At 37.7% G+C, this 26929-nt stretch overlaps 1 long non-coding RNA gene across 1 annotated transcript; it reads left to right on the plus strand.

The window, feature by feature from the left end:
* The first annotated feature begins 401 nt into the window (after positions 1 to 401).
* On the plus strand, positions 402 to 9207 carry LOC145270762 (uncharacterized). The gene is made up of 3 exons (XR_013865551.1): positions 402 to 561; positions 1778 to 1868; positions 8498 to 9207. It is a non-coding gene; the product is annotated as an uncharacterized LOC145270762 (long non-coding RNA).
* Positions 9208 to 26929: the final 17722 nt, after the last annotated feature.

A 26929-nucleotide genomic window follows, 5' to 3' on the forward strand; every position in this document is an offset into this window, starting at 1 on the left:
TTTTTATTCAATGTAACATGTTTATTCAGCTCGAAAAGCATACAGTGTTTACCGATGTATTGGAAAATTCAAAATGGCGCCCGACTCTCTTTAACACGGTAAGTTCGGGAAAAGATGTTATAAATAATAAACTAGACAAAATACTATTAGAAATTCGCTCAATATATGTTACCGTGACATAAGTTGACATATATTCGGTAGGTTTTTAATAGTATTTTGTCTAGTTTATTATTTATAACACCTTTTCCAAAACTTACCATGTTAAAGAGAGAGTCGGGCGCCATTTTAATTTTCCAATACATCGGCAAACATTGTATGTTTTTTGAGCTGAATAAACATGTTACATGGAATAAAAACACGAAAAATATATCCAGTTTGGTAGAAAAGTAACTTATCTTGCCTTTGATAACATCTATTTGTTATATATTTGTTTTTTGACAACTTTTTCGAATCTATGTGTACAGTAATACAAACCCGAATTTTCTTTTCGATTCCGTTCTTACATCAAGTTCCGCTTTTTGATACAACTTTGGGACGAACTATTTTTCGTTGCGGGAGCCGGTAAGAAACATGACAATATTACCTTTTATTTTACTAATTATCTTTGAAATAGGCCCAGAAAACTAGTATTTATTCTTAATGGGAATTTTGAGGTTTTACAAGGAATTTATTTAACTTTTAAATTTAGATGAATTTGTCAGTTTCTTCCAACGTGCAAACAGTTTTCATTATAATTTTTTTTTCACCTGTAATTTTTTACATTTAATCTCTTTAATTTTTTCTCGTATAGATTAACTTTAGATTAATCGGATTTGTATTACTGTATACATAGATTAATCTTTTAAACAAAATCCAGAAATAATCGGAAATCTATATAAAAAATAATTAAATAAAAATACGAAAAGGCGGCTTAAAAACTATCATTTTCCGCCATTAAATTGCACGTGCAACGAATTAGAGAATTAATAAAGATGAAACTTGTAATCTGTTCTCTCTCATGTAAATATTAAAATGTTAAATAAAATAATACTAATTTTATCCGTGATATTCACCAAATAGATTGGCTCTATTTCGAAATAATTTATTTTTTTATTTTTCCTCTTCAATTTTGTTTTCTGCGAACTTGCTCTTCCGTTCGTCATCTTGAATTTTAAGTTGAGCTTGTAAAGTCAATCACATTTAAAAAATCGTTTCCTTTATAAAAGCAGATAAAGTTAATCGAAAGCAGATTATAAAACAAAAACGTAAGTATTACTTCATGGCGCACGTATGTGTATTTTTTCTTTTCATCTTTTTTTTCATCGGGTTATTATCGAATGGTCACTAATCTATCAGATTTTGTTTTTATACTGACTTAAACATAAAAACGGTCAATACGCAATTCTTTATGTTATCAGTGGTGACCAATTATTAATGCGCTTTCACGTACAGAATTGATAACATTTTTCTTGATTTTTGTTTTTTAATGTCCTTGTGTCTTTATTGAAACATGGAATAAAAAAAAAAAGCGAATAATCCTAATGAAAATGTTGATTTATTGTTGAAATTTTTCGCTGTCGATTGTTTTTATTTTAAACTGACTTAAACAGAAAAATAACTTCTTTATCGTTCACCAAAAAGAAATAAATAATTTTATAAATTTAATTTTATGTTTTTAACCGTTGCACAAGTTTAAAAAATCAGGTTTTGTTTTCACTAATGACTTAAATATAAAAAAAGGTAAATGTCTAAAATCTTTCAAAATTACAAATATTCTTTACAATGACGACTTTTATAGGTTTTCAAGGATGCTGAAAATGAATAAATACTTCAAAAGTTGTGCAGAGAACTAGTTTCCATGACATGAGGAAATTATTTTTTTTCAAAAGGTGAGGATCACTTTTCTATATAAATTTAATGTAACATGAGCACCGACTTTCTGGCCACGCGGTAATATTTGGGGGAGGGGCTGCCTGAAAGCCGTTTTGGTAAATTGTTACTTACTTTCAACCTTAACAGTCATCTTTACCATGACGAATTCTATAGGTTGTTGGGTATGCTGAAAACGAATATCATATTTAAAATTGCCGCAAACACGTAGTTTTATGGATCGTAAGCTAAGTAATTCTTTATGTTATCAGTGGTGGGCACCATTCATAACATAAGGAATTACATTGCTTAATATTTGAAAAACTCGTTATTGTCTTGTTAACTCAATTTTTTCTTTCCAAGAATAAGTTTCTTTTTTTCTTTTGTTAAATGTCTTAATATGAGGAAATCGCGATGCATGATGAATACCATCTGATAATTTAAAATTAACATCGGTAGATGACACTCGATGACTTTGATGCTCGAGTTTAAAAACAAGAAAAAATATTTCTTTGGTTTTTCTCATAATCTTTTCTTTCATAACTCATTCATAACACTTCGCATACTCTGACAAAATTGTTAGCTGAAATCATCTTCCAAAGTGTCACATATAGAACAAACCCTGAGAAAAGAATATTTTTTTAAAATAGAATATAGATCTTACCCAACCTAAACAATTCCCTCTAACTTGTTCCTCTTCCCCACTTCCAAACTCCGAGCCAACTCTAGGCCTTTCCAAATGGATCCTATTATTGTGGTTGACAACACAATTGATGCAAATGGGAGATAACTCGTGTTCAAAATATTTGCAGTTTTTGATGTCATGCTATGTGTCATGACTCTCCGTTCCATCAATAGCCTTTCCCATTGATGTTGACTTCTCCATATTGGGATATCAGTTTGTTCTGTGGCTCAATCACTATCCAACTCATTGGACTTTCCTCAATCAACGTTGCCCACAGATGTTCCACATGCGCCTTCTGGTGGTTCTTATAAAAAACCAGATTTCCAATCTTAAAATCTAATGACTTTATTTTCTTATTCTTGTTCTCTATCAGTTTTTTTCTAACGTCCTGAATATTATTCCTTACCAAAACACATCGATGCATCACTTTTTGAGTGATCCAGTACTACTCATCAGCATAGTATACTCTACAAGGCATTAATATATTATCTAATGGCAGAATCACGTCTCTGTTGTCGAGCAAATAGTATGGTGATAATTTCGTTATTTGTAGTTTAGCTCACATGAAATCTGACAGCTGCCAACATTTGGTTTATATACTTCATTTACTCTCATAAAATTAATATACGAAAGTATAGATTTATGCGTAAACTTTAAGTATTTACTTCAAAAGTGCTCAATATGTAGGTAGAGCTAGTTAGTAATTTATAAAATATATATGGCGATTAAGCTACCCTGAATATTCGGCGTTTCATCCACTATAGGATTCGTCAGACTTATGTGCGAATTCTGTGGTTGTTTCTCGTTTTTATATATGTTGAGGATTTTAGTTAGCCAATCAGCTTTCTAGTATCCACCGCTCCCCTTCCTATCAGCCAATGGGCATGCATTTTATCGAACAAAGGATTTGTTTTAGAACTATTATCAATAGTTTGGTGTCGGGTTGGGACAAGTAATACACTATCTTGTCCATCTCTATGAACTTTTTTGTTCTGCATCTTTGAATCTAAAAATTTAATTATCTTTCTCTGGTTCCCTAATTTAATAAAAACCCAACAACGTAGGATGGTCGTGTGATACTGATGAACCCTCAAGCTTCTGATATGTTGAAAACTATTTTGGCTCAAACAAAATGATTCAATTGCTATCATCTATTTCTACCAGGATCCTCATTGTCTCGACTAGAGGTCCACACAAACAGCGTCCTTCCTTTTCAAGTACCATCTCGTCTGCGTATCACTAAGTTTATGAGATAAGAAGTAAATTTGTTTTTAACATCTTTACCCTCGCTTAGATCATAGATAATTTTTTTTTACAAGGTGGTCACCACTTATCAAGGACTGGAAGCCACTCGGGGGTAAGGGTTATTGTGTGTACAGTATGTTAGTGTTGGGATTTGATAAAGTGTCTTAGTTAAGAGGACGCTTCATCAGGAATTTGTTTATGTTGGACTTGAAGACATCCAGGTTGTAGTTAGGTGGGAAACAGGCAGACGGAACAGAGTTCCACAGGCGTACACTTCTAAGAAAGAAGCTTTGTTCTTGGAATCTACGTTTTGGTTTTGGCACAGATAAAGAGTGGGGAAAATTTTTGACAGTTGTTTCAGCTAGACGGGTGTTTTTTCATGAAAGATCTGCGAGCGAGGGTGGACCAGGGATCAGAGCTCAGACGAGCACTTGCCATGGAAGTAACAATAAAACAAAGACAGGCTCGCAATGTCTCTCCTGTGAATGGGGTATATAGCCAGAACTGGACAAAGTCAAATCGATAAAATCTGTGACACAAAATTTGTGACAAACATGCCCCAATCGCATGAGAAGAATTACAGAATGTACACAGATGCCCCAATCGCATGATTGGGGCATCTGTGTACATTCTGTAATTCTTCTCAGGATCAAGATAAGCCAGTATAACCATATCTGTGAGCTTTGGTTTAAGGCTATCAAAGGCAAAATGACATGTAACGTCACATTAAAACTCCACATATTTCATCATAAGATGAACTAACTGCTCGACAATTTCAGAAATATATTTTATAAATAATAATATGACGTCATACCAATCCAAGCTCTGACTTTTCTCACACAAGTTGGAGTTGGATTTTATCGATTTGACTTTGTCCAGTTCTGGCTATATATCCCATTCACTAATTTGAACCCCAGATTCTGTACTTCTCCTTAAACCCCACACTGATAGCATTCATCCTGAGCTTGTACTTATGTAAACTGGCTAGTAGTATCCTATCTATGTGATCTAAGTGACTTTCCATAGTATCTTAGGATATTAAAATATCATCCAAATACAGTAATTTTACCTGTCTGTACCCTGATTTCAGATCTAAGTTTAGCAAGTATTTGGCTGACCCAAGTGGGGCTTTTATGGCATCAATGACTGGTAAGCTTGTTCCTTTTAGATAATGAAGGACTTGTTTTGCATGAATTAAGTCCTTAATTGTCAGTTTTGATAAGTTTTTGGATAGCTTTGTTACAGTGTAAAATATATCAGGCATAGCGACAGTCATCAAATAAATTAGATTTCCAATAATTTCTCTGTATAATCGATCGTCTCTTAATTTAGTTTCGATCTCTATATTCTTGTTTATATCAATCTCAATGGTGATGGTTGGCAATCTCACATTCCAAACTTCATCAGGATTTTTTCAATGTACCATGATTGGTTCATTGTTATAGTTTCATTTTCACAGGTAAACTTTATACCGAGGAACTATGACAATTGTCGAAGATTGGTAATTTTACATTTTTTGTTTAAATTATTTTTTAACATCTTTTAAAGTGTTGTCTCAAAATTATTGTGAGCAATATATCGTCAACCCCAAACCCCAAAATCAAGTATTTATTACACATATTTTTGGTATGCATGCACACCTCTATGGGACACTGCCTGAATTCTTGTTCTATTAAATAATTATGGAGTGTTAAATTTTAATTGTTGAATTTTAATTGTAAAATTTTAATTGTGAGCGCTTTCTTTTAGACTGTACAGTGATTTATTCAGTTTCCATACAAAATTTTTATTTTTCATTTTAAATCCCTCTGGGGGACTCAAAGTCAATCAGAGCATTTAAATAAGCATTTTTTTATATCCATTGGATGTATTTTTAAATTGTATTGAGCGGCAAGTTTCAATATTTGATTTGAGAGTTTTAATGCATTTGCTGAGGTTTCCGCCCTTTTAATTGGCTTTGTTCAAAATAATGTTTCAACACTTTACAACTACCATCCTTCTTTTCTACTTACACTATCAGAATACTCCATGGGCTATTCAGTCTTTCAATTATATCTGCCTGCATCATTTCAGCTTAATCGAAGCACATCCTCACCCCATTTTTCTTAAGTACTCGCAGTTTTTATCACACTTATGTTGAGATTCTCTGCAACAAACAAGTCATGGTGGAAAGACTGACTTTCTATCTCTACTCTTAATCGAGCAAGTTCTTCTACAATTAATGGGGACTCATTAGCTGTTCTTAAATTTTTATCACATAATTCGGGTCTCTGTCTAAGTGCATTAAAAACACTGCTATTTATTACTGACAACTCTGAGCCCCTATCCACCAGACTTCTATAATTCTTTCCCTCAATTCTAATCAAAACAGAATATGATGCACCCATGTTATCAACTATGCCATCGGTATGCCCTTGTTCAGTTGGGTGGCATTGCATCAATGAAGCTCTCCTGGTTTCTCTGGATATGTTTCTTGCAGAATTTCTGTATGTTGCCCACCTCAACAAAATAATAACACCTAATTATCTATCGGCCTCTTTCCTTCTCTTTAGTTTTAAATCCTAGTCCCCTACTTTGTACTTGGTTTCCTCTTTTACGTCTGTCTCCATATCTTCAGGAACTGGCTAGACCCATAGCCTCAACTAGTATCTGCTACAAACCTGGACTATCCCACTAAAAGCGCCTTATTCTCATCTAACTATCATGTGCATATAGTCAGGTACCCCTTCTAACCTATCTTGTCTCATGTTTGATAATTCGACTTTGTTTGTTAGGGTTTGCGACAATTCCATAGTAGTTCTCTAAAGACCTCTTCAAATCAACCCATGTTAAACTTTCATTGTCTAAGATGAGTCTGGTCATGAATTGTTCGACCAGGCCCCATGTGGGTAAGAGAGCTATCTGATATTTTTCCTCATCCAGTGCTCTGGTCACCCTAAAATACTGCTCTACATGGTCCACCCACCTTCTGTAGCCACCGTCTTATCTATTTGAAAATAGCTGCTACTCCATCATAAAAATTGCAAATGCTACTGATGAAAGAATAAGATAACAATACAACTCAGAATCAAATTTTTGTTAAGATGGAGAGTGTGGACTGCGATGTTGATTTGTTTTTGTATAATAATATAAATAATTTTATTTTCTCTTTCTTATACTGCATGATATGTGTGTGCCTAGCTAGAGATGGAGAGTGTGAACCGGGAGGTTGGTAGAGTAAATAATGCTTATGCGATGCTCATTCCTGGCTGACTGTAGGCCTCTCATCCTTTTCCTTTTTCTATGGTTTATACATATGACATGCTTTTTGCAGATGCTCCCACCTTCGACACTTGCATGCGTCAAATAGTGAGCCATGTTATTCACTAACAGTAAGGTTAAAAAAACATTGAGAAGCTGTAATATGTGGAGAAATTGAAAAATCAGTTATGGTGGAATATATATGGATGGAAAAGGGAAACCCTCTACCATCTATAATATAAGGAGTAAACATCTGTTTAAATGTGTGTATGTATATATGTATGTATGTCTTACAAAAACGTTCAAGAGAGGCAACGGATTTCCTTTTCGATTGTCTAGCTTTAATTTATACCTATGTCACTTTCGATGGGCACAACATCTAACACGTTACATTTTTTTCACTTTCTTTTCCTCCTTCGCTGTACAGGTTTGCCTACCTGCCTACTACCACTTTTTGTGTTTGCAATTTTCCTTTGTTTTTTTGCTCAACCAACACTTTTACACACACCTCAACTTTCTTTTCCACCTTTGCATCACCAGTCTGAGCCTGCCTGCCTACTACAACTTCATTTATGTTTTGCTTAACACACAGATTGAGGTGAACAATGAAGCATAATCTGCTTAAGGAAACAGTGCATATTCCGATATGATGATGATCAACTACTAAGCATACCTAGTATGGTATTTAACATGATATAGGAACCACTAATTATATTATATATAAAACGATATAGGAACCATTAATATTCAACACGATACAGGAACCATTAATTATATTATATATAACACGATGTAGGAACCATTAATTATAAATAATTATAATATATATATATATATATATATATATATATATATATATATATATATATTTAGTAATAAGTAATAAAAAGTGTCTAGAAACAAAATAGTTCCAAAAATTAATACTAGGATTGTCTGCTAGGACCATAGTGCTATTGTTAAAGTTCTAGGTAAATTCAGTTGAAAGTTACATACGCCTGAATGTTGAAGATTCAATCCTCAGTGAGATTTAAAATAGAATTTAAAATTACTAAGGAATTTTTACCCAGTCATCACTAACAATCCCATAGCATGCTAATCTCATATACTAAATAAACGGTTCGATTCAGAATTATGTAAAGATTTCTTAGTTCAAGAGAAAGGTTCCCAAGTTCTACAAAAACACCTGAATTAGATCAGAGGTAAAATAGAAACGTTGGGAAAATAACACCTAAGATGAGAACAGTATTCTGAAGAATCAAATAATATGAATAATCAAACTTCACCTACAAAATGAAAAGAAAAACGTAATTATTTTTAGTCAAATTAAAAAAAATGTTAACTAATCAGTATTTAATAAAACTATACTCATTTTTTTTAAATTCATTAACAAGAAATGTTTCGGATATTTTTAATAAAAATCAACATAATACAATTTTACCACATGAAATGTATTTTTATAAATTCATTTTATATTTCCAGAATTTACAACAATGAAAAGCAATCCATTAATGGATAAGAAGAACTTTTCTGCATTGGTGATTTAGAAAGGTTTAAAATACTTATAAATTTCTTCATTAAATTTTTTTAAAGTTGAAATTTATTAGCGTGCCTATCATCATACACTTCATTGAATTTTTACATTTTGTGGAATCAGATGCAAGCAAACATGAGAGACAAACCACATTCATGTGAAGTATGTGGTTCTTCTTTTGCATGGAAGTCAAGGTTGTTGTGTCATATGAAAAGACATACGGGAGAGAAACCACATTCTTGTAAAGTATGTGGTTCTTCTTTTGCACAGAAGCCACATTTGTTGCGTCATATGAAAACACATACGGGAGAGAAACCACATTTTTGTGAAGTATGTGGTTCTTCTTTTGCACAGAAGCCACATTTGTTGGATCATATGAAAACACATACGGGAGAGAAACCACATTCTTGTGAAGTATGTGGTTCTTCTTTTGCACACAAGTCAACTTTGTCGAGTCATATGTACACACATACGGGAGAGAAACCACATTCTTGTAAAGTATGTGGTTCTTCTTTTACATGGAGGTCAACTTTGTTGCGTCATATGTACACACATACGGAAGAGAAACCACATTCTTGTAAAGTATGTGGTTCTTCTTTTGCATTCAAGTCAAGGTTGTTGCATCATATGACTAAACATACGGGGGAGAAACCACATTCTTGTGAAGTATGTGGTTCTTCTTTTGCACACAAGTCAACTTTGTCGAGTCATATGTACACACATACGGGAGAGAAACCACATTCTTGTAAAGTATGTGGTTCTTCTTTTGCATGGAAGTCAACTTTGTTGCGTCATATGTACACACATACGGAAGAGAAACTACATTCTTGTAAAGTATGTGGTTATTCTTTTGCATTCAAGTCAAGGTTGTTGCATCATATGACTAAACATACAGGGGAGAAACCACATTCTTGTGAAGTATGTGGTTCTTGTTTTGCACAGAAGTCAGAGTTGTGGAGGCATATTAAAACGCATACGGGAGAGAAACCACATTCTTGTGAAATATGTGGTTCTTCTTTTGCACGGAAGTCATATTTGTTGAGGCATATGAAAATACACACTGGAGACAAACCACATTCTCACAGAAGTCATAATTGTTGAGTCATATGAAAACTCATACAGAAGAGAAACCACATTCTTGTGAAGTATATGGTTCTTCTTTTCCATGGAAGTCAAATTTGTTGAGTCATCTGAAAACACATGCGGGAGAGAAACCACATTCTTGTGAAGTATGTGGTTTAAATTTTGCATGGAGGTCAACTTTTTTGACGCATATGAAAACACATACAAGGCGTCCCTAATGGTGCTGTCCTTAACAGCTAATAAGGAGAAAATAAGCAAGGGCTTATATACGACATAAACATAAGAAAATACAGGGATAAGTAGACTCTTTAAAAGATCCCTCGGTTTGAGTAAATTAATGGGAGAATGTTTGACATTGCGCAGAATTGCCTATCCCCTCAAAAACAAATTAAATGAAATAAAAAAACTCAAACCCCATTATTGTGGAGTATGTTGTTCTTTTGCATGGAATTCTCCTTTATTTCGTCATATGAAAACACATACAAGAGGGATCAGTAATGACAATAAATGCAGGTTCTGCCATACAGGATTGGAAAGTGTTGGTCATCTGATATCAAGTTGCAAAGTTCTAGGGGACGGCTACTATACAGCAAGACATGATGGAGTATGCAAGTACCTCCACTGGACCATCTGTAAAAATAAAACATCCAGTGTAGTAGCAAGTCCTGTGAACATCAACCTGAAAGAACAGTTGGAAATACATACCATACATTACGACCATGTAATCCCTACAGCCACCTACCTTGAAAATGCTGCTGTGAAACCTGCCACAGTTATATGGAATAAGTCAGAGAGAGTTGCAACCTTGATTGAAGTGAGTATTCCCAATGATGGCGGTCTGAACAGAGCTGAAAGAGAGAAACAGACCAAATACCAATGTCTCATGTATGATATGAAAAGAAACTGGAATCAATCATACCAGTTATCATAGGTGCCACAGGGCTTATGAAGAAAAACCTGAAGTCCTACCTAACTAATATTCCTGGTGAACAAAGTGCAAAAGAGATCCAGACAATTGCACTTAAGGTAACAACGAGGATACTAAAAAGAGCTTTTGATTGTTTTCAAAAAGCGGGGCAATGTTGGCAGCTGGTTTGGCTGCCCCATACCCAGCCTACAATCTTTAAAGGAAGAAATTTTTTTAAAAAGAGACAATACAGATTCTGCCACACAAAATCGGAAAGTGTGAGTCATCTGGTATCGAGTTGAAAGTTTTTTTTAAAAGATGGCTACTACACAGCAAGACATGATGGAGTATGTAAGTACCTCCACTGGACCATCTGTAAAAAAATAAACATCCAGTGCAAACAGCAAGTTCTGGGAACATTAACATTAAAGAACAGTTGGAAATGATATATAAACATACATTACAACTATGTTATCCCTACAGCCACCTACCTTGCAAATGCTGCTGTCAAACCTTACATAGTTATATGGAATGAGTCAGAGTGACAACCTTGGTTGAAGTGAGTGTCATTAATAATGGTGGCTGGTTTGGCTGACCAATACCCAGCATAACAATCTTCAAAGTAACAAAATTTTAAAAAAGGAGACAAACCATATGTTTGCGAATATTGTGGTTCTTTTGCATGGAAATCAAATCTGTTGAGTCTTGAAAACACATACGAGAGACAAAGCACATTCACGTGTTGTATGTAGTTGTGATTTTGCACTGAAGTCAACTTTGATAAATCATATGAAAACATACAGGAGACAATTTCTTTACTGCATCAATGTTTGAGAGATAAAGAACTTAAATAGAACATTCGAATATCTATATATCTCATATAGACTTCAAATGTTAGCCCCACATTGTGGACCTCTTGATTTCTGAGAACTTCGTTTATTACAGAAAAAGAGACAAACCATGTTTTTGTGAAGTATGCATCTATTCTTTTGCACATAAGTCATATTGGAAACTGAAAAAATATTACAGAATCAGAAAACAAATTTGCTACAAAAATCACACAAAATAGTAGTTAAAAATAATCCACAACTTGCATTTCAGAAAATTGTAAAAATGGGTCAAACAAGAATGTGACAAGTCTTTTCTGGAATTATTATTAGGGAAACTTTATAGACTGACTTTAAACAGAATGCCTTCACTATGATCAGGACAGAGTTATAATTACTGCTCACAATCAAAGTTTGATTACCAATGCTTCTAAGTAGATAGAAAGGAAGCTGGAATTTTAGGGAAATAAGTAAATAGAAAGGAAACTAGAATCGTTGGAAAATTTCTATGTCAGTAATTCTAGGAGCAAATCAAATTAGACAAAAGAATTTAAAAAACTACCTGGCAAATATATCTGGTGAACCAAGTGCAAAAGAGATTCAAACCAGAGAGAAACCACATTCTTGTGAAGTATGTGGTTCTTCTTTTGAACAGATGTTTACTTCTTTGAGTCATATGAAATGCATGTGAGAAACAATATTTGATGATTTTCCAAAATCAATACCTCAAAATTGTATTCAGCATCACAAACAAGAACCAGCAGAACAGCGTCTGTCAGGAAACTGGCCAACCATTTTTCACAAGACTTTCTTACAAATATGACAAAATCAAAATAAATCTGCTTCAAAAATCACACAAAATAGTAGTTAAAAATACTCCACAACTTGCATTTCAGAAAATTGGAAAAAGTCGTTTCTTGATTTTTTATAATAATAATAATAATCATAATAAAAAATAATAATAATAATAATTATTATTATTATTATTATTATTAGGAATTTTTGTAGACTGGCTTTAAAAAGGATGTCTTCACTATGATCAAGATAGAATTATAATGACTGCTCACTATCAAAATTTGATTATCAATGTTTCTAAATCGATATAAAAGAAGCTGGAATTTTAGGGAAATATATTCCAGTAAGCATAGGAGGAAATAAAATTACTTAAAAGAATTTAACAAAGTACCTGATAAATATATCTGGTGAACCAAGTGCAAGAGAGACGGTTTGATTCTTTACACTTCCAACTCTCAAACTTGACACTCTGTTGTCAAAATTTTCAACTCCCAAACACAAACTCTGTTGTCAAAACGTCTAAATCCAAAACTTGACACTATTTCAAGTTTATTTGCACACAACTACGTAGCACGCCTTCTTCTTACTCGTCTTCTGTTTACGTCTGTTTTTATTCACCTTTTTATCATTTGTATAGAAATGCAACAGTCTGCATCGCTCTAGTGATCGCCTATGATAAAACAAACTTGGTAACTTATTTAGTGTTTTTTTCTGTTTTTGTTACAAGACCAAACTTTTAAAGCATTCACACATGCAAAGTTTCGATTTTTCATACAAAGTAAAATAAGAAAAACTGAAAAGCCATATTTTGTAATGTATGTGGCTCTTCTCTAAAAAAGAGAAAAGAATAGAATCCTTTGATTATGTTGATAATTTTATTTAAATAAAAAGTTTTTATTCTCAAGTAAATGTTTAAAATGAAAGAATACAACTTTTATGCCAAGGTCACGTCTTAACAGATTTTTTACTTCTAAAATTTACTACATCTCAATAAAACATCTATTTTATATCGAGTATTCATGTTTAAATATCTGCTTAAGCGTTGTAAGATTTTTTTAAAGAACAAGGAACGTTCAATAATGACAGGAATGGAGATGAGAGATTTCCTGGCAATGTTTAACTCAATTACAGGAGATTATTGCACTTCATTTTATAGGAAATTAAATAAAGCTATCAGCATTAGGAGGCTTATTGTACTTCATTTAATAGAAAATTAAATAAATAAAAATCAACATTAAGAGGTGGGATCAGATCAGCTAATATGTCCCTGCAAAATATCACTCTGATAATCAGATGATGCAGCTTGATTTCTGAATTTCTGCATCTTCTACAAAAACTTTCTCCAGAGATGCATTAAACGATGTGAGAAATGTGTAACGCTGTGATGTTTTTATCTAGAAAAAGAAACTAAAAACTGTGGCAATTTTTGTTGTTCTAATTATATTTGAAATTAGACTGTGGCATTATTATTTACTTTTGCAGCATCATGATATCGAGAAAGTATAATTTTGTTTTTCAGAACACTAGGTATAAATTGCTTGGTTTACTTAATGTAATATTTTAATGTTCAACAGAAGTTCGTATAGTCTTTTCATAAACACATAGTTTTTCTCACTTACGTTTTCGTTTTCAAGTGATCAAGGCTTTTTGTTTTATACTCGATTAAATTAGGGTAATTGACTTCTGATCTTATGGTGGTTGAGGCCTGGCCCTCACTTTAGATAAATTTTACAGACAAAAATTACACGTGTAATAAAACAATGAAGATTTTCTGGTTTTCAAAGGTTTTATTTAAAGTGCAATTTTTCAGAGAAGAGAGATCATTATCTTATTAACTAATGACTTCTTGATCAGTTTTTCTAAGTTAGTTTTAAGGATGAAAATTTAGAGATGCAGACAGCTAGACATGAAGGTTTTAATGGTTTAGATTTTCCTTCCATTTTCAGACTTATTTCGCTTGTATAGAATCCAGATTCAGACTCCCTAAAACTCTATTCCATCCTCAAATACGTGATATACTTTTTTGCTATATCATGTTACACTTGCATTTCTTACATGTTTAATTATTAAACGAAACTTTCAATCACACCACCTGCAACATGGCATATTTCTGTTTGCTAAACAGATTATCCTGAGATATACGGCTCTAAAATTCAGACGTATAATCCCAATATTAAGAGTGTTATTTTTCTAGTTTAAAGATTAGGAGGAGAGAACAAGGTTGGCGGGGAGAACGAGGAAGGGAAAAGTGGGAAAAGTGAATTAAAAAAAATAAAATAATATAAAACGAAACATACATATAAAAAGTAGTGTTAATGAAGAAATGTAGTATTGGGAATCCCAGCTTAATTGCTACCTAGGTAGTTTAGAAATAGAAAGTTATGTAAGCATACTTTGATTTCCTATCAGCGAGTTAGCAGGGTCAGAAGGTTAGGTTTGACAGACACACTCAAGTCATCCTTGAACGACCTAGATAGAATGCACCGGGAAGTAAGGGATGATACGGGAATTGTGGGTAGGCTTCCAGTTGACGACCACATGGGCAGGGAGTTGGTCTAGGCAGCAGATGAAGCAGACGGAAAATTGGGCCCCTCCCGACAATCAGGGTCCGAGACGATAGGCTTGCCTTGAATAAAAATTTGAAGCTTCAAATCCCATCTTGTTCATTAATGAATCTGTCTGCAGCAGTAAGTACCACTCCCCAGCAAGATGGCAGACCAGCGACCAGAAGATATCATCCGCTGGCCAAAGCAACCAGGTATATTCGCACTACATTGTGCATAAATGTCTCAGAAACCTTCCAAGGCAAAAGAAACTGTGTAAGAATGAGAACACACACACATATAGCAGTGGACTTCACGTAAGATACGTAAGATCATACACACACCCACACGTATATGTAAAAACAGTGATAAACGTTAAAGTACTCGTAACAAGAAAATGTAAAAGCAAACGTTTAATAATAATAAAGAATAAATAATAAGCACATAAACAGAAAGACGAGAACATATATATATATATATATATATATATATATACCACCCCGCCTCCGCGGGGAAGTTGTTGTTGTTGTTCTCCTCTGGTCGAGTGGTCAGCGTTGATCGTCTTTGGCATTGACTCGTCGACAATCGTCCACCGGTCTGCCTTCGCCGTCTGCAACATGGGCTCCAGACAGCTCGAGTTCCTCCAGCCCCACCCCACGCTGTGTTTCTTTAAGTGACAAGGCAGCGACGTTTCACCCCTGCAAGGAAAAGGTTAAACACACGGACGACCGGAGACACTGGCACAAATGTAAAATAAAACAGAAAACTGTTTTATATATGTAGATAATAAAAATCTTTATCCTGTTTCCAATGTTCAAAATAACTGCACAGTCAAACGAAGGGAGTGAGTGTGTAACTGGTAATATGGCGACTTGGCTGGGTTCCGATCTCAGGGCAGCTTATCTTCAGGAATGATCGGCAACGATTAGGATAGTAAATTCGTTTCTCAATCTAACTGACCGGGAGGCTGGCTGACCAGTTCGAAAGTGCGCGCAGATCCAAAAAACGGGTTGTTTAAATAAGAAAACCCTACCTGGCAATTCCTTTCAGATGTCATTTTCTTGCCAAATTACATTACTCAGGGCTCTTATCGTATAGATCTGCTTAGGTAACCAAAACTCTCGGTACAGAGGGGAATTCCCTCTTAATGGTTATTTACGTCATAACCCTAGGGGCGGTACCCTCACCTCCAACTACTATGGAGTCGATCCTCTTACTATCACCGGTGACGTATGCTAGGGGCTGGTCCTGGTTCTCCAACCACCTTGGAATTAATCCTCTCACTATTCCCAGTGACGTCACCCTGGCGTTTCTCTACTTCTCCATCTTTGATCCTCGGATCGTGTGGGCGAACAGGCGGGGTCTATATTAATACTAATTAATATTTCCTTATCTAATTTCCACAGGGAAATACAGTTTCCCAAAACAACATTATTCAGTGGCCGACATATGGCCATTACCTGTCAACACGCGTCGGCTTATTGCAGCTTCTGGCCGACGAACCCTTTTCCAAAATATCTTTCGCAAAACAACATTGTCGCAATGGCTCCTCTCCTGGCCATTAATTATATCAACACGGGAACATATGTCCCAGGAAAAACGAAAAAGTCCTTTTTCAAAACAGTCATTATCTATAACTTTGCCAACTCAGCATCTGTCTCGTTAAATTCTATTTCCTCGGCCATTCATCCCACTTCCTTATCAACACGGGAACATACGTCCCAGGAAAAACGAAAAGTCTTTTCAAACAGTCATTATCTATGACTTTGGCTAATTCAGCATTTGTCTCGTCAAAATCCATTTCCTCGGCCATTCATCTCAATCTCTTATCTTATTTTATTTGCCCAGGATCGGCAATGGCTACCGCCATCCAATTCTGTTCTGTACCTAGTAACCCAGCCAAGTACTTACTGTCTGTTAACTCTTCCAGACCAGGGTCCTACCCTAATATTGTCACATCACTCCCCTTCATTTTTGTCAATTGGCCATAATTGACACAACAATCAAATTACAATATTAGTCAATATCCAATTCATGCAAAAAGTTCTCAATGAGTAATTGTCCTGTATATTTTTTTATCCATCATGTCTGGCTCTTTTAAATCTTTTCTCTTTTTTTTCCCAAGGTTTTCGCATGCAAGATCAGAGGCTCTCAACACCTCTTACTAATTATTGCAACTGTCCGCCACTCATTGTCTGTCTCTTTTAGTTGCTTTCTCTTTTTCAATTGTCTTTCTCGAATCAGGGGTGGTCACAATTCCACCCGAAGATTTAATTTCCACTTCTTCTGCATTCTTTTCAAATAGAACACCAATTGGCTCCCCTGTTCCACCCAGGAGAGCACTCGCCATTGTTCTGCGTTTTACCATTAATTCTCTACGCTTCATTAGTGCTCGTACCACTAATATTACCAGGATTATTATAATCAAAGTTCCAATCACGGCCGACCAATTCAACAAGATATTGGTACCACCAATCCAGCCTATACTTTTTTTCCTACAGTATCCAATGTATCTCTTAATTGTTCAAATCCCATCTTCTCTATAGGCTTCAGTATTTCGGGAATCTTACTCAATGTTGCCTCAGGGAATCTTTTTACTATCGGTTCCCACAATCCTGCCCAATCACTGAGATTATTTTCCATTAATTTCCCAAAGGACTTTATCCTTTCAAACTTCTCCTCAGCTTGGTAATAAGGTGGGAGGGACATTGACGTTCCAAATGCGGAACAACCTAATGGTAACTCTACCATTGTTAATCGGGGCATTGCCCTTATTGTTCTCGTAGTCTTACCCTCATAAACCATCGATAATTCTATTTCTCCCTGGGTTGCTACCGCCCAGACTCCATCCGATACACTAATCGCTTGTGGTAATACTACATCAGCCAAGACTTCCACTTGACAATTCCCCCTAATGCCCTCCTTATCTCCCTTAAACAGTTCTAACACACATAATTCATAATTACCAGCCACATATATGGGGCTGGTAGAAGTACAAGTCTTCAATGCATCAGCCCTGCATTGGCTTGCTTCTCTCTCAGGTAACATCATGAACTTAGTTCGTGCTAAATTCAAAGCTATGTAATCAGTTTCCAACCTATACCTTGCCACAGCCCCCAGCTTCTTGTCTGCTTAAGGATAGGGAATGGGAAGATTTATTATCTGATATATTTCGAACGTACTATCTCTATCCAATAATGGAACTGACATTACTACTATTAGCTTCTCGTTTTCTATCAGGGTCACACAACCCAATGCATTATAGTATTTCCATAACTCCTCTGTAGGATCTACAGGTAAACGTAAATGATGAGGTAGTTCGGTCTGTATTTTTATCAATATTGCCTTCAGATAGCTTGGGGTCACTATACTAGGTGATAGATGCCCCAAGGATAGTGAATCTAACTGGGCTCTAACATGCTCTAATAGGGTTATCAATGACTGACTAGTTTGTCGCACCCTAGCTGTAATTGGCAACAATTGGAAATACTGCTGCATAAAACTGCTTACCTCTTGCAATTCAGATTTCATTGACTCAGTAATATTGGATACTTCTACTTGTAATTCTCGTAGATTTCTCGTTAGCCAATTTATATTTACTCGGTTTTTGGCTAATTTCATTCTCGTGACATTTAATATCGATACGCTCTCTCTAGCCACCTGAGCTAAAGTTTTCTGATTCCTTTCCACATCAAGCAACTTTCGCCTGATAGTTTTCACATCATCCTCGGATACTGTGCCGAACAACACACTTAACGCTTTTCCCACTATAGGAATCACTGCCCTCTTCGATCTAGCTTGCAACAGCCCAATGCCCTTTAGATACAAATTCATCTCCTTCCATTGATATTCCATAACCCTAGCTTCTTGCTCTAAGGAAGATCATAGCTTCATGTACCCTTCCTCCTGTACATAGTTACTCGCTACTCGTGTTCTGGCCTTATCCAATGCAATGATCTCATCTTTTAACCCGACCAACAGCATTCTGTAAGGTTTAAGGTCCACCACTAAGGTAATTAACCACTTCGACCTGGTAATTATGACTTCACTAACTTTCTTAAAGATAGTATTTCGTTCATTCCTCCACGCATTTGCCGAGCAAATCGCAATCACAATCATCAGCAAAATTCTTCGGTCCATTCCTGCAACGAGATGCAAGAACAATTAATTCTCCATTTGTGTACACCTTTTTTATTAAGTATTTGTCTTTCCCTAGCCGGCTACAATTCTCTATAACACAGGTAATTTATTTTGAGACATGATCAAGGACCAGATGAGATCCACCACACCCGAAGCAAAACGAATGGAGGGGCCCTTCTCCACCCACCAGCCTATCCGAGCATCGCCAACCCCAACCGATCCAAGACACGTCTACTTTGCAATACCTCGCTCACTCAATCTAATCTTGGGGCTCAGCATTCTTAGCTCCCCTCAACCGATATTTAATGGGTATCTCCCCTGTTTCAGGGATACCTTTTTCTTTCTGCCACCTCTCACGAAGTTGGGCAAGAGGTATCTCATCCTCTGACTCCCAATCACTTCCACTGGTTCTATTTCCAGTATTTGACATCGGAGGCTGTTCATCGACTTCTCCTTCTCCAGGCTTTATCACTTTACCTCCTTGTTCCGTTACCTCGAAGACTCGTGGGTCTTCTATCAGGTTATAATCACTTTCCTCGCCTGATTCTTCCTCCTCAGAATCTGCTAAAGTGACCCTTCTCCTTTTTCGTCGTGTTGGCTATAACTCTGGTCCTTCCCAAGTATCTATTCTAGCCAACTTTAACTCAGTTGCATGGGCTCGTTTCACCTTCCCTGAAACTTGGTCCCATATCACAAACGTGACCGGTCTGGTCTGATCTACGATTCTATAATAAGGCTCCCATCTCGCACTCAATTTGCCCTGTCGCAGATTAACTATAATATACTGGGTCTCCAATTCCCAGCTTTACTTCCTCTCTTCCTTGATTAATTCTGGCATTACGCCTTTTCTGAGCACGGGCGATTCTTCGCCTCGCTTGCGCGAATATTCTATGCTGCTTCTCAATTATCAATTTATGGTGATCCTCACCCATGTACTTTCGTCGTGGCTTTAGCAAATTGTCCACTGGCAGCACTACATCTCGCCCAAATATCATATAGTACGGTGAGAATTTTGAAGTTTCATTCTCACAAAATCTCACTGTAGCTAGCGCCTGAGTTAAATATAAATTCCAATTCTCCTCATTGTCCTTCACCAATTTGGACAATACATCGGCTAAGGTTTTATGGAATCTCTCCACCTTAGCGTTACTCTGCGGGTGATATGGAGATGTCGTCACATGCTCCACCCTCAAACTCTCCAATGCCTCACGCATTATTCTATTTACATTCTCGGGTTCATTGTCTGTGACAGGTGACCCATAGCGAGGGAAGATTTCAGTTAAGATCACATTTGACACGGTCTGTGCCTTTTTATCAGGGATGGCATATGTTTCTGGCCAATTAGTTAGCCAATCTACAAAACTCACTATATATTGATTTCCCCTGGGGGTCTCTCCATATTGACCTGATATGTCCATACTGACTTTTTCAAACGGAAAATTCGGTATGTCAGTCTCCCTCAAGGGGGCCAATCGCTGCCTCCTACCCTGGACTTGACATACCTGACAGCCATTCACATACTCTGTGACTTCTACATACAATTTTGGCCAGTAGTACTTTCGGCCGATTAATTCATGGGTCTTATCAATTCCGATGTGTCCCATCCTTTCATGACACTGTACGAGGATTTCCCTTCTAAGCGCTCTCGGGACAACCATTCTCAGTCTGGGCTCTTCCTCAGCCCCAGATAGGTAATACAACACATCGTCATGCACTATCAACTTCCTTGCTTTTCCAGCCTCCGCTTCTTTCCTCAAGGCTAGTATCTCTTCATCCCTCTGACTATTATCGATTACTTCCTTCCAGTGTGGGTCACTGACAATCACTAAACTACCCGTTTCATCTTCCTCTAACTCAGGTCTACCCTTCAAGGTATGCGCATTTAAGACATTCACCTGGTAAGCCCTATCATCTACTCCAGGCTCTAAATGTATCGATTCTGCTTCTAACTGTTTAGGTATTCGGGATAATAAGTCAGCACAAGTATCATCCTTACCCGCTAAGTACTCAATTTTACAGTTATAGCCACTCAACTTGAGCGCCCATTGCTGAATGTTCTTGTTCGTCCATTCTGCCTCCAGCAGATATTTCAAGGGTTTATGATCAGTTTTGATCGTAAACACGGCTCCACTAAGGTAGTAGTCTTACTTTTGTACTGCGTACATAATTGCATACGCTTCTTTTTCTATCACCGGCCATCTCTGCTGTGTCTCCGAGAGCCGATGTGACAAGAAATACACAGGGAGCTCCTCCGGTATATTTGGCACCGGCCCGTCCCTGTCTGGACAAGGTTGTGTTAATACCGCACCCATGCATCTATCACTGGCATCAGTTTATAAGACCATAGGTCTGCTCAAATCTGGGTAAGTCAAAAGTGGAATCGCTGTTAACTGTTCCCTGAGACAATCAAAGGCTCGCTGACAATCCTCCGTCCACCTGAATCTAGCGTATTTCTTGGTGAGAGCTATCAGTGGTCCGGCCAATCGCGAGAAGGCAGGGATAAACCTTCTATAGTACCCAATGGCACCTATAAATCCCCTCACTTCTCAACACTCTTGGGCGCAGGCATTGCCCTAATTATTTCTACTTTATCCAAATCAGGTTTTATCCTTTCCTTATCGATTATAAATCCCAAATTCTTAGTCTCGTCTTTCATAAATTGACACTTTGGCAATTTTACTTTCAGGTTGTGTTCTCTCAACCTCTCCATCACCTTCTCTAAATGCTTAATGTGCTCTTCAGGTGTTTTGGAGAACACCAACACATCATCCAGATAGGCCATAGCAAAGCCCTCTAATCCTTCTAAAACAATAGACATCAATTGGGTGAATATCCCTGGAGCATTAGATAGGCCAAAGGGCATCACCCTAAAATTGAACAGCCCTAAGTGACAGGTAAAGGTTGCCTTCTCCCTATCTACTTCGTCTAAGGCCACTTGGCAGTAACCGGATCTCAAATCCAAGGTTGAGAAACAGACTGGCTTGCCCAACAATGCCAATATATCGTCAATTAAAGGCAAGGGAACGGCCACAGGTTTAGTGATAGCGTTTAATTTCCTAAAATCTACGCAGAACCTATGTCCCCCGTCCTTCTTTTTCACTACCACTATCGGGAAACTCCAAGGCGATTTGGACCTCTCAATTATACCTGCCTCTAACATATCCTTTACGGCTTCTTCCACCACTTCTCTCTTATGAATGGGAGTCCTATAAGGCTTTAACCTTATGGGCTGATTATTTCCAGTATCGATTTTCATTGAGACAGTCTGAGTCTGTCCCAATTCTCTATCATCATTAGCCACCACATCCCGTAAGGCATACCCCATCTCCTCACCCTTCAGTATCTTTACGGTTTTACCGGACGTATTAGCTAACAGCACAGGGAGTAACTCCTCCCTTCTTCATTATCATTGTATTTATCTACGGGTATTATTTGATGGGTCTCACCATCCAACCCCATACCCCTTATCTGACCTTCACAGGATACCACCACCCTCGGGGGTATCTTTGTATCTTTGTTCGCTACTACCACCAGAGTACCCTTTTTATGTCCTCCCAAGGGAACTTCTATCTTGTCCAAGATTAGCTTCGCTGGTTCAAACTCCAGCCGAGCCCTTCGGGCTTTCAACCAATCCTCTCCTAGGATTAGTTCTTCACACACATCTCGAGCCACATACAGGGTGCGATCAACTTCCACACCCCCTACCTTTATAGGACATACTATCCTCCCATCTAGCCTCATCTGGCTGCCATCGGCCTGGCTAACATCCAGATCAGGTTGTAACAGAGTTCGTTTAACTCTCAACCTCCTTATCACCTCCCTATTCACTAGCGAGACTGAAGCGCCCGTATCGATCAAGGCTTTACCCTAGGACCCTGAACATAGGCTTCACAACTTAATTCGCTCAGTTCTGTCAGTGTCGAATAGACCATTGCTCTATTCTTCCTTTTCCTAGATTTCCATACACGTGACATAGGAGCTGGCAATAAGAGTTTCTCCCAATTTTCCTTTTCACGGCAAGTCTTTTTCAGGTGACCCACTCCTCGACATTGCCAACATCTCTTTTCTCTGCAAACTCTGGCTACGTGGTCAGTCTGATCACAAGACCAACACTTTCTGATTATATTACACTGGGCTACCCTCCCTTTTAGTTCTGAGGGGGCAGCCCCTTCCCGTTTCCCTGGTTTCTCTTTTTAGAGAGGGACTTAATTGAGGAAGGCTCTCTCCCTCTCTCAGGGGGTCTATTTACTAATCTTACTCCTCCATTGTCCCTCGATGGACACTCCATGGAGCGATGACCCTCTCCGCGACATTGCCAACATATCAGTCCGGAACGTCTCTGGGGTGGATCATGGAACCCACGCCATCTTGACCAATTCTGGCGCCTGGGGTCAGCCTCTTCCTCCCAATTTTCCTGCCGCCTATATCCTACCCCCTTCCTTACTCCAGTAAGTTTTAAGGTTTGTAAATTCTCTGCCTATCCTTTGGGGTTTTCCTTGCCCCCGAACCCCCATCAGGTGCCCTCTCTATCACACTCACACTCTGTCTGGCCATCTGCACACATCTGGCCACATCGTCAGGTCTATCCTTTAGGACCTCTCTCTTGATGTCCTCATCTAAGAGGGCATCTATGAAACAGTCAGCCATCCGGGTTTGAAGCACAGGATTCGCCCGGATTTCGTCTTCAGGGAAGGCCAACAGTGTAAATCCCTTTATTCTTTCGGCCATTTCGGCAAACGATTCTCTCTCTCTTTGCCTAACCTGCCCCAGGCTCCTCATGGCCTGAATTGCGGACGGCTCTCCCGCATACTCTATCTTCAGTTCGTCTTGAAGCTGAGTCCAGGTTATCCCAAGGATCCTCACTCAGCTCCTTGTCTATGAAATCGGACACTAACCCTTCTGCTGTCTCAAAGGCCGGCAGAACCAACTCTCTTTCCGACAGATTATATACTAACTTTTTTTTCTAATGGCCTTTAGCCAATCGTTTAACTTCAACGGGTCCCCCCCAAACGAGGACATTCTCACATTCGTTAGTATCGTCTTAAACTCCCTGGTTATTTCCTCCACCCCAGGCACATCTGTCTCTATCGATCCTTCCCTACTCATTGTTCCTATAAGATTCCCTTAGCAACAATATCCAAAACAACAAGCAATAAGACCTTCAATTTGCAATAATAATAAAAAAAACAACGAAATTTTCTTAACAACAATAATCAAAAAGAAATAACACGATTTTCTCAATAGCTAAAAAAAACAAACAAGCGACAAGACACGGCGAGCTCTGTCCCAGATGAAACGAAAATAATTAAAAAAAAAGACTCAAAGGGGAAACTAAAAGGTGTCCTACCTGTCGCTGTCCTCTTGTGGATTGTGCTGCTCACGTGCTGGATCTTTTCACGGGCCGAATGTCTCAATTGTTAAATGTCTCAAATGTTGATTATCTCAAGGGTCGAATTCTCTGACTGTCTCGCGTTGAACGTCTCAATTGTTGAAGGTCTCAAGTGTTGATTATCTCAGTGGTCGAATTCTCTGACTGTCTCGCGTTGAACGTCTCAATTGTTGAATGTTTCAAGTGTTGATTATCTCAAGGGTCGAATTCTCTGAGGGTCTCGCGTTGAACGTCTCAATTGTTGAATGTCTCAAGTGTTGATTATCTCAAGGGTCGAATTCTCTGACTGTCTCGCGTTGAACGTCTCAATTGTTGAATGTCTCAAGTGTTAATTATCTCAAGGTCGAATTCTCTGACTGTCTCGCGTTGAACGTCTCAATTGTTGAATCTCTCAAGTGTTGATTATCTCAAGGGTCGAATTCTCTGACTGTCTCGCGTTGGATTCCCCCAAGGGCCGAATCCTGGTTCACAACGGCACCAATATGTACCACCCCGTCTCCGCTTGGAAGTTGTTGTTGTTCTCCTCTGGTCGAGTGGTCAGTGTTGATCGTCTTTGGCGTTGACTCGTCGACATCCGTCCACCGGTCTGCCTTCGCCGTCCGCAACGCAGGCACCAGGCAGCTCGAGTTCCTCCAGTGAAGTGACCATACACTGCTCCACCCCACGTTGTGTTTCTTTAAGTGATAAGGCAGCGACGTTTCACCCTGCAAGGAAAAGGTTAAACACACGGACGACCGGAGACGCTAGCACACTTGTAAAATAAAACAGAAAACTGTTTTCTATATGTAGATAATAAAAATCTTTATCCTGTTTCCAATGTTCAAAATAACTGCACAGTCAAACGAAGGGAGTGAGTGTGTAACTGGTAATATGGCGACTTGGCTGGGTTCCGATCTCAGGGCAGCTTATCTTTGGAAATGATCGCCAACGATTAGGATGGTAAATTCGGTTCTCAATCTAACCGACCGGGAGGTTGGCTGACCAGTTTGAAAGTGCGCGCAGATCCGAAAAACGGTTTGTTTTTATAAGAAAACCCTGCCTGGCAATTCCTTTCACATGTCATTTTCTTGCCAAATTACATTACTCAGGGCTCTTATCGTATAGATCTGCTTAGGTAACTAAAACTCTCGGTACAGAGGGGAATTCCCTCTTAATGGTTATTTACGTCATAACCCTAGGGGCGGTCCCCTCACCTCCAACTACCGTGGAGTCGATCCTCTTACTATCACCGGTGACGTATGCTAGGGGCTAGTCCTGGTTCTCCCACCACCTTGGAATTAATCCTCTCACTATTCCCAGTGACGTCATCCTGGCGTTTCTCTACTTCTCCACCTTAGATCCTCGGATCGTGTGGGCGAACAGGCGGGGTCTATATTAATACTAATTAATATTTCCTTATCTGATTTCTACAGTGAAATACAGTTCCCCCAAACAACATTATTCAGTGGCCGACATATGGCCATTACCTGTCAACATGCGTCGGCTTATTGCAGCTTCTGGCCGACGAATCTTTTTCCAAAATATCTTTCCAAAACAACATTATCGCAATGGCTCCTCCCCGGCCATTAATTATATCAACACGGGAACATATGTCCCAGGAAGAACTGGAAAGCCTTTTTCAAAACAGTCATTAACTATAACTTTGCTAACTCAGCATCTGTCTCATCAAATTCCATTTCCTCGGCCATTCATCTCAATTTCTTATCTTATTTACCCAGGATAGGCAATGACTACCGCCATCCAATTCTGTTCTGTACCCAGTCACCCAGCCAAGTAATTACTGTCTGTTAACTCTTCCAGACCAGGGTCCTACCCCAATATTGTCACAAGAAATTTAAATGAGAACATTTGGACACCTGAAAATGTTATGAAATGAAAACGTCATTTTTATATACATTTTTGTTGTTGTTAAAATCCGAATTTTCGCTAAATAGCATGGCTGTATCAAAGAGAGGAGAATCCGAGGTAGATTTTTTCCCCTTTTCTTCATAATGTAATTTTTAAGGGGTCGAGTCTCTCGAAAAGAATAACATCTTGTATCGGCGTTTCTTGAAATCCTTGTGTGCAATCCCCCGGTTTAAGCGCAAAATTTAAGGAATGGAAAGTCACACATTTTAGAAAACATTTTCTTATAAATTTAAATGAGAATATTTGAAGTTTGAATTTATAAATTTAAATGAGAACATTTGAAAACAGGAAAAGGTTAAGAAATGATAAAATCGTTATTTTTTGCATTTTTAATTTTGTTATTTTCGAATTTTCACAAAAATTCATGGCTGTATCAAGAAGAGGATAGTCCGATGTAGTTTTCTTTTCTTTTTCTTCATAATGTTATTATGAAGAGGTTGAGCTTCCCGAAGAGAAAAAAACGTTTTGTATCCGTGCTTTTTGAAATCCGTGTGTGTAGTCGATCGGTTTAAGCGCGAAATTAAAGAAATTTCTTGTTGTTAATAATGTTTCAATCCTTTTAAAAATAGTTTTAATTTGTTTTCGATAAATACATTTATGAATTGAAAATAAGGCTATAAATTCATGTTTTGTGAGAGAACTATCGCAAAGCATCAAGTCAGTTGAAAATTTTGAAATATACTTTTCGCCTTTTCTCGGAAAATAACTCAATCAAAATTAATTCTATCGACAAGTTCCCTCGCTTTGGATAGGATTGCCAAGTCTGTAAGCCTTGTCTGGCTCATTTT

The sequence above is a fragment of the Euprymna scolopes genome, chromosome 46 (assembly GCF_053919585.1).
Source record: "Euprymna scolopes isolate OS-2025 chromosome 46, ASM5391958v1, whole genome shotgun sequence".
Classification (NCBI taxonomy): Eukaryota; Metazoa; Mollusca; class Cephalopoda; order Sepiida; family Sepiolidae; genus Euprymna; species Euprymna scolopes.